This window comes from Gallus gallus, chromosome 4 (assembly GCF_016699485.2).
Source record: "Gallus gallus isolate bGalGal1 chromosome 4, bGalGal1.mat.broiler.GRCg7b, whole genome shotgun sequence".
NCBI classification, from domain to species: Eukaryota; Metazoa; Chordata; class Aves; order Galliformes; family Phasianidae; genus Gallus; species Gallus gallus.
This window is the reverse complement of record NC_052535.1, coordinates 70,049,699-70,059,176: the sequence shown is the minus strand read 5'-3', so window position 1 is coordinate 70,059,176 and position 9,478 is coordinate 70,049,699.

Below are 9,478 nucleotides of genomic sequence, written 5' to 3'. Positions count from 1 at the left end.
GTTTTTAAGCTGTTGATATTGAATACAAAAGTACAAATTTTTTTGGAAGTTGACGATACCTCGTGGTGGGAATATGTTTACATTATGTCATCTATTATTCCAGTGCTGGAACATGTGAGAACAATACTTACATCCTGGATGCAAGAGAAATCTTGGAATCACCTGTTACAGATTCTAAAAGTTCACACAAACTAGAAATGTTTGAAAGAAGGGAGTGAATGAGATTTTCTGAATTCAAAGCATGCTTGAGGCTCAAGCATGCTTTTCCTTCTTTCCTTCTTTCCTTCCTGCCTGCCTGCCTGCCTTCCAGGAGAGGATACTAGACAATCTGGAGCTGTGAACTGAAACGGCACTACCATACGGTACTCATATGAGTGTCATATGTATGGTAACACCTCTTCTAGAGGCCAATTTTCTGTTGGTTTATGTTGCCAGTTCTGTTGTTCTATCAAACAGACAATTTTTGGTATGCCTAGCTAAACTTCTTTTTTACTGTCATCTCAATTCCAGCTGTATTATACCTGATTAATGTAACTCTTTCTAAAAATTCTGTTGGATTTTTGGTTTTCTTTTTCTTTTTCTTTTTTTCTTTTTTTTTTTTCTTTTTTCTCATGTAAAGCTAAAGTTTCTTCAAAACCCAGCTAGAGTAGAATCACTGTTGAAACTATCTTTTCCCTTCAGAAACAGGGAGAGATTAAAAAACCTTTTGTTCAACTAGAGTCTATGTCAGGATGCTTTGTTTTACTATAAGAGGAAACTTTGTTCAACATGTAGGTTTTAGCGAGTTTTTAAGTTTGAAAGAATATTTCTGGAAGTATAGAATTCTTTTCTTTGGCTCTTAAAAAGAGCCAAAAATGTTCTTTTCATTATTTGGGTACCTTCAGAAACCTTTTCTATGAAACAGCCCTCTCACATACTCATATACTCATACATATACATTTTACTGATAATTCTGTATTTATTTTATCAAAAATTTATTGGGATGCCTTTGTAATACTTTTATGTGCTATGTGTTAGTCAATATCATGCATTTTCAGTAGTGAAACCTAAGGTTTTTTCTTCAGTATGTATTTACATATCTACATGAACCATTTCATCACAGAATCACAGAATTGCAAGGGTTGGAAGGGACCTCAGAAGATCACTGAGTCCAACTCCTTTGCTAAAGCAAGTACCCTACAATACGTCTCACAGACAGGTATCCAGATGGGTCTTGAGTATTTCCATAGAAGGAGGCTCCAAAACCTCTCTTTGCAAACTGTTCTGGTGCTCCACCACCCTTTCTGTAAAGTTCTTCCACGTGTTTGTATGGAACTTCCTAAGTTAAAGTTTTAGGCCATTGCTCTTTGTTCTATCACTGCACACCACTGAGCTTGGCCTCATCCATTTGCCTTGCATCTCCCTTCAGATATTTATAAACATTAATCAGATCCTCCCTCAGCCTTCTTTTCCCCAAAGCTGAACAGACCAAGGTTACTCAGCCTTTGCTCATAAGGGAAATGCTCCAGGAGGTGTCCCTGCCTATAGCAGGGGGTGTGGAACTAGATAATCTTAAAGGTACCTTCCAACCCAAACCATTCTGTGATTCTGTGATTCATTATTCATTATTTATTTCATGTTTCTGGTCCACATTAAATTACAGTATAGATTCCAATGATAGCCATGGCAAACTGTCTTTCATTTATACCTGTGAATGAATGTTCCAAAGAAATGAATATGCATTCTGCATTCTACTTCACCGTGCTGCAATTTGTGTATGTAGCCAGAACCATAGCTCCAAATTCTGATATACACACTGAAATTTATACCTAATTTATTACTTACTGTAAGACTACTTACAGTAAAAATCTGGAGACACTAATCCTGCAGATAACTTTCAACTTGCTTATAAATCCATCTGTAATTATAATTGCCTCATGACAAATGGAACTGATCAAAATTGAGAATACATAACCTCCTCCAAAAATAAAAATCTTTCAAATTTTGAAACAACAACAACAATTGAAAAAAGTCCTCCAGTTATTGTATCACCTACTGAAAAGTTCATCATACAAAGTATTTGAGGGGTTACCAGAGATCTTAGACAAAGGAATGATATTGCATTGCATGATTAATAGGAGAACAGACATACCACCGGTTAGAGAAAATAGAGTGTATGAGGGAAAGACAAACTGAAGTAAAATGCAAATCTTATTGGAAAAAATATATCTTGAGTTTGGGGCAAAATAATAGCTGAAAATAAAAAAAATGTATTTTGTGCATAGGCAGATATTTTAGGCCAGCTGATTCAGATTTCAGAAGTTGATCTTTTTTTTTTTTGTAAACTTCATAGTCTATTTAGGATCTTAAAACTGAGTTTCAAAGAAATGCTACAAAGAAGAATGAAGAAAAACCTAATGATTTCTATCAGCAGTGGAAGAGGAAAACCTTGAATTGTATCACTCAGAAAAATAGTGCGGGAGTGCAAATGTATTTAAGCAAGAGAGAAATATTTCATTGTTCCTCTTACCACTTAAAACCTAAAGAAAATAAATCGTATATAAATTTCAAAAGAGACATAGATTTAAGAGGGAATGCTTCAAGACATCTGTTATAGAAATTCGCCCCTGACTTTCTAACCCTTCTTGCTTTTCTGCTGCTGAACAGCCCACTTACTACATACTCCAGATTTCATATTCTGGGTTGTGACTTGATAGTGTATGTGTTAGAAATGTAGAGACAACAGCGACTTGATTCAATGTAGCAATGAAGGTGAGGCATCCTGGGATACATTCATCCCTCAATCAGTAAGGATTCAATCAGAAGACAGTTAGAGTAATTTTTAAGTAAATATGTAGACAACAATTCTGTTGAAGTCAGTAAGAACAATCATATGCATCTTACACAAGCTGGTTTCTGAATCAATGGATAGATTTGAAAAGACTAAGAAAAATGTAATACAATCTACGGGTTAAATCTCAATTTCTTATGTAAATATTTGTTATTGTTAACAAAAACAATTGCAATTGTATCATCTAATTTACATTTAGATCTAGTCTTAGAGAAAAAATGTGTTTTTAAATCAGCTTTATTTATGACAAAGCACTGCAGTAGTACCCAGTCCAAGTGGTGACTCACCCATGGTCTCATTAAATTAGTTGCATTCAGAATGTCCAATTTCTCATTTCACATCTTGTTCAGAAGATATTTGTGAATTTTCTTCCAGTTAAAAGATATTTTTGTAAACATACACAAAAAGCTCTTGTGCTTATTTTAGTCTTGTTCTACTTAAAGATTATTTTCTTGCAGAATCATTAAATCGGATAGTTTATTTTCTCTTTTGTTATATGATCATAATTGATACTAACAAGCACATTAGCAGCGCAATTCAATATACAGTGATTATCACAGCATTTTTTACTATTGCCATTTGCTAATTAACATCAGTCTGTGGTTGTTCCAACACAGAAATGGAGTTTATTTACAGGTCTCAAGAAGCCTGAAGAACCTCTTCTGATCTGAAGATCAATGGAAATTTTTCTTAGTGAATGGCAGTTCTTGTCACAAGCCCACTGGCTGCTAAAGTAGCAGATTTTCTCATTCAAGCATTGCAAAGAAATTGAAGAACTAGGGGCTTGTAAAATTCCAGGACAGTGATCCTTTCAGCAGTATAAGTCCTTTGAAGTCAGACATATAGGTTACAGTAGTTCTTGTACTTCTTTAACTCATTCACAGGGTAGAGCAAATGTTTCTTCTTGTGACAACTCCACACAGGAGAAAATCTAAATTCTAAGGTAGTATCTAGCCAAAGAGGTGTCCACAATCCACTGACTTCCCCACCTATAGATTTTACACCTCCACAGAAGAATCTTCTTCAGAGATTGGCAGGGTCATCTGAGCTGAATTTACTAATTCTCTGAGACCATGGGATGATACTAGAATGAAGTTTGGGACTTACTATCTATGCACACTGTGATAACTCTGCCATAGACATATCTAATAAGCTCAATTATGTTGAAATGCTGAAGCTGGTTTTAAGAGGACATTTTAAGAAGACTGTCATTTGGCTATTTGTCAGATAACTTAAGCTGTTCTCAACCAGCAAATGCACTATAACTGCTCCTGCTGTCTGTGGCCTTTTGTCAAGGTTTTTATTTTTGTTTGTTTGTTTGTTTGTTTGTTTTGTGATTGCTGCCCTGCAGACCCCAGTCCCCTGCCTCAATGCTCATAACATAGTAACTTGTTTTGCTCTGCTGTCCTGAGAACTTCCATCAGTAATGTTGCAAATCACACAAGAATTATCTGACACGAAGTGAACTAGCAGGTTCCAAACACAGAAATTGAGATAGTTCTTAGTTTTTTACAGTTATTGAATTGCTGTACTTTTTGCATCAGGATACATATCTCAAAGCCTGTATTCCAGTTTGTTAAAGAATAATGCAGGTGACTTCTCGTGACTGAAAACTCTGTATGTGCTGCTGATGGACAACAGAGGAATTCTGGTGGGATTGTGTCCTTCCAGACGTGGTTCTCCCAAATGGCAGAGGAAGAAGAATCAGCCAACAATGATATAAGCACATTTGTAGATGGTCTTCCAAAGAGAATAGCAGCAGCATGAATTCTATGATTCTATGCAGCTATGATTCTATGTATTTGTGGGTCTAGACTTTATCTGGACAGTTTCAGGCAAATACCTCATTAACTGATTTCAAGTTCAGCCAATTAATAATTCGTGTTACTTTATTCATGTTTTTACAAAAGTTTTAATCCATGTTCCAAAAACCAACTTGGCTGTACTGTAGAATGAGTGTATTAATAAAAGCATAGCCAGCAGGTCCAGGAAAGCCATCCTTCCCATTTTTGGCACTTGCATAATCACATTTGGAGTATGATGTACTCCGAAAATGTAAGATATGAATATGCTGGAGCAAGACCACCACAATGGCCAGGATATAGAGTACATAACATATGAGAAGAGGTTAAGGAAGCTTGGTCTTTTCATTCTAGAGAGGAGAAGGCTCAAAGGAGACCTTGATGTGTACAGATATCTAATCAAGAGAGAAGACAGAGCAAGACTCTTCTCAGAGATGCGTGGTAGTACAATGAGACAAACTGGGCACAAGCTGGAACACAGAAACGTAGCGTTATATATAGTAATGACACTGTAACATAAGTAAGTAGAACTATATGGAGCAAACAGGTTTGAGTTCCCATACGCACAATCTTCTAAATCCTTCTAAATTTAAATTTACCAAAACAACTGTAGTTCATTTTTCTGCCAAAGTCATTCTTGGTGTTAGTTTAAAGAAAAGATATATTATTTTCATTAATGCTCTTGTGAAGAACATTTCATGAAAGAGCCTATTTTATGTTCTGTTCAGTGCTGTTCATTACCTTCAATTTGATCAAGTGCCTCATCAAATGAGACAGACAGAAGAGTGGAGTTTGTTTATTTATCCCTGATCTAGCGTGTGACAAGGGTAGTAATCTTACTTGTTTCACTGTTCCAGGGAGAAACAGAATGAAGGGGTCATTAAAAAGAGGGAATGAGATCAGGAAGTGTTAAAGGGGAAAAAAAAAAAACAAAAAACAAAAAACTTTTTCCTTTTTCACATTACTGAAAGTAGCTGTCCTTATGTGAGATACATAATAAAAGCTTCTTGGTGATTCTTTTATTATTAAAGGTAGTAGAAACATTGATTCTGGGTTTTATGTAGTCCTTTGGAGACAGACTTTCATAAATAGTATGTAGACAGACACGGAAAAAAAGCTTGGAGTCTATCACAGTATCGTCTGAGCTTGCCAATAAAGTTAGGCCTGTATGTTGATGGTGGCAGTACCAAAACCAACAACAGGTACTCTGTTGCATCACACATTGTAGAATAATCACACCTTTGCCATTAAACATGTGATATACCTACAGTGTTACAGCTGGATAGTTTAGAGGTGTAAATTGAAACTTGAAATGTTATGCCAGGTAAATGCTGGGAGGTTTGCAGGTCCTTATTCTTATGCATAGAATTTCTTGTTTGCTCCAAGTTCATCTAATAAATGAAATTCTCTATGCAAATAATTAAAAACAAATCTAACAAAAATAAATCCCATTGGACTAAAAATACACAAGCAATCATAAAAACCTTGGGCAGACTCCAGGAGTAACAATCTTAGGTGAACAGATTCAGGCTCCTTGATGGCCACCTAAGAACAATATTTTGTTTGCTAGGGCAACAACTTTAGTAAGATGGTAGGACTGTCCTACTAGAAGCTGTCAATTTGGAGAATATCAATTTGATCCCATGAAGCTGAGGAGGAAAATAAACTGGAAATGTTTCAAGTCATTATTTGAGTGCGTTCATGGCAAAGCAATTTCTGAAATTGCGTCATAGAGTGAAACCCATTCTGTATTTTTATAGAAGGGCTATACATAGTAGTGCTCAGAACTGAAATTCTAAAAATTGGCAACCAAGTGAGGGTTCTTTCCAATGCAGGGTATTCTGTGTTTCTGTGTATGACCAAAAGCATTTTCACTCATTGTAAGGATACAGTGGTCATCAGTAACAATTAACATAATTTGGCAAGAATTAATTTATATGCTACTGAACAACTTAACCCTCTTGAGTATTTTTATATGGCAGCTTAATAAATAACGATTTTCTAATGGTTCACATTGTGCTACTCATCCAGAATTCAAGAGAGACCCTTAGTATTCAATCATATTAATTCCTGCTCCCTCCCTACCTTTTTATGTTAAGCTGATAGAAAGTTGATATCTTCCCTGTATGCTAATACATCTCCTTCTCCTTGAAATCTTTTAACTTGTGTAATGCCTTTCCCCCCCACTGTTCAAAGGTAATTCATTACTTTTTTACTTTAAAATTCTAAGAACTGAAACAAGCTTATAGACTTTACCTTTGAGGTCTGATTCATTTCCCTTTTTATCCTTTATTTTTTTAATAGCCTTTTCAGCAACACGGTAATCTTTCCTGAAGGATTTTTTTTGGCCTTATAATCCTTTTTATACTCGTATTCTTTTTGTAACTGGTGAACTAGTTCAGGTAAAAGACATTTTTCTGTACCATTAAAAATCAAAGTATTAATCTCAAAATCCTTACTATCTAAGTTTAGCTTCTTTTCCTATGTTCATTTATGAACTGCATAACTTAATGTCCTTAGAAACTAGCTACATCCCCCCCCTTCTGCCTGTTTTCAACAGAAGGGAAAGCATGAGCAGTGATAACCCAGAAAATCCCAAACATTTAGGGACATTACTTCACACTTTACTTCAGAGGGTGGTATTAGGGGCAGTAATCCTTAATCTACTATGCAATTTGCAATTATTCCTCTTGTTACTCTTCCTACATACAGGACACAAATAGGGCATATGAAAAGATTTGTGGAACAAGCACAACAGAGGTCTGTTAGAAATGTATTTTCCCTAATGCAGGCATGAAAAGAATGCTTCTGTGATCTTTTGGAAATAGAAGGCTACAACTATGTTCTTGACCATGCTATTCATAAAATTCAGCTAAACTGAATGTCTACCAGCACTTCTCACTGTTCACTTTCTTTCTCGCAAGTCTTACAAAGCATCTGAATATTTTTAGTAATTAATCTGAAAGTAAAGGTAAACTTTCATTTTAAAATCATAGCATTTCCAACCATTCCTTGGAAGCAAGACAAAAGAGAAACATAACTTTGGAAGCATTTCTAAGAGTTATTCCCTAAAATAAATTCTAAGAATGAAAGGAAACTTCACGTAATGCATGTCTTCATTCATGGCATATATTTTGAGTCTACAGACCTTTCCCTGAAGCTCATTCATGATCTAATTACAGTACTTTTTTGTATGAACAATAATAATGGATATTTCTATGTAATATGATGTGCTTTCTTATAATTACAGCATTTAACTAGGCTTATACATTGCTGGTAGGGTGGATTGTTTTTAAGCTTGTATAACTCACTCTAGAATACTGAATAGGAACTCAATACAAAATCAATTTTCCAAGTTCCTTGGGCACTTCAAACAAAGACATATATAGACTTGGATAACTTCAGATGGAAACTGATTTTGAATTACTTGCCTAGACACAGCTCCCCGTGCTCATCTGGGAGGTTTGTTTCAGCAAGGGGAGCAATATCAGGAGAATGTTTGTGCATACATAGTCCTGAAATGTGTTGTAATTTGTACAGATTGCAGAATCATCTTTATTTTTCTGTTCTGTCTCACACATTTCTCTTTATCTACTCTAAATATGACTGGAATACTTGCCCTCAAAATAGTTATTTTACTTGGCAAGGATCACCATAGAAAGTAGCTCCCAAAGGCACAATCAAGGCTTTACAGATAGGAAATTTCCGCTGAACTCATTAATCCATTACACAAATGGGAAAGATAATAAGCTCTAGACTCTCAGCTTTGCTGAAAGAAAGAACATGTTCTCACTCTTCATTACTAGCCAACAACACCAAGTAGCTTTAACTGGACTTGACATTAGAACTGTAATTCAGCACATTAATTTTATCTCAACATATAAAATTAGCTTACAACCAGCATGCTTTATATACCTAGAGTTCATATTATAATATACACCCTCTTTTATACTATCCTCCTCTTTTGTGTAGCATGAATTAATGTGTCACAAGTCAGCAGTCTCGTGCAATATTCAAGTGAAGAGAATTTGTTTATATCTGCTGTCTTTCTCTCCAACTCATTCATTACATATCCTACCCTGAAGATGTTTTTAATTAGTTGATAAGAATGGCAATAACAAACTTCATGAACATTTTATTACAGTGTGTGAGTATTAATTGTTGCCAATTTATCAACCCTAAAGCACATTAGTACTGCAAAAAGATTTTATCTGTTCTATATTTATGAGTACAATCTAACTTTCTAAATATTAGTAAACAAAAATATATTTAATATTAATTTTAGCTCTTTTATTCTCCTATCTCAAAATGGCCTTAAATCCTATCCTTTGAAATGTTTTGTTTGTTAGTAATTGAGCTAAAATTATGTCTATGTGATTTAGCTTGCTTTTGACCTTTTCAGTTACTCTACTCTCATCTATATTTCACCTGAAATTCCATTATTTAACCCAAAATTTCCTCTTTACCTCCTCCTTTCCTTTTTTCTTTTTTCTAAACCAGTGCTACAGACACCATCTTGTACCAAGTTTGTTACGTCCATTCTAAATTTACTCTATTAGCCCTGTGTGCATCATATTAAGTATAGGGGCAGATGAATGGAGGCTTTGCAACCCTGCGACCACTGAAGGAAAAGCCATGATCTAGAAAGCACGTGCCATGTATACACAGTAGAATGGGAAACTGTATATAACCATCACACTCCAGTTCTTCATTTAATCCAATCTGCACTAGCCTGAAAAGTGAGAATCAATGACATTTGTAGAAGAAATTAGAAGTATATGTAAATGCATGATTTAAACCCTAGCTAGAAATGGTTAATGAACATGTTAATTCAAAAGGGCTTTAT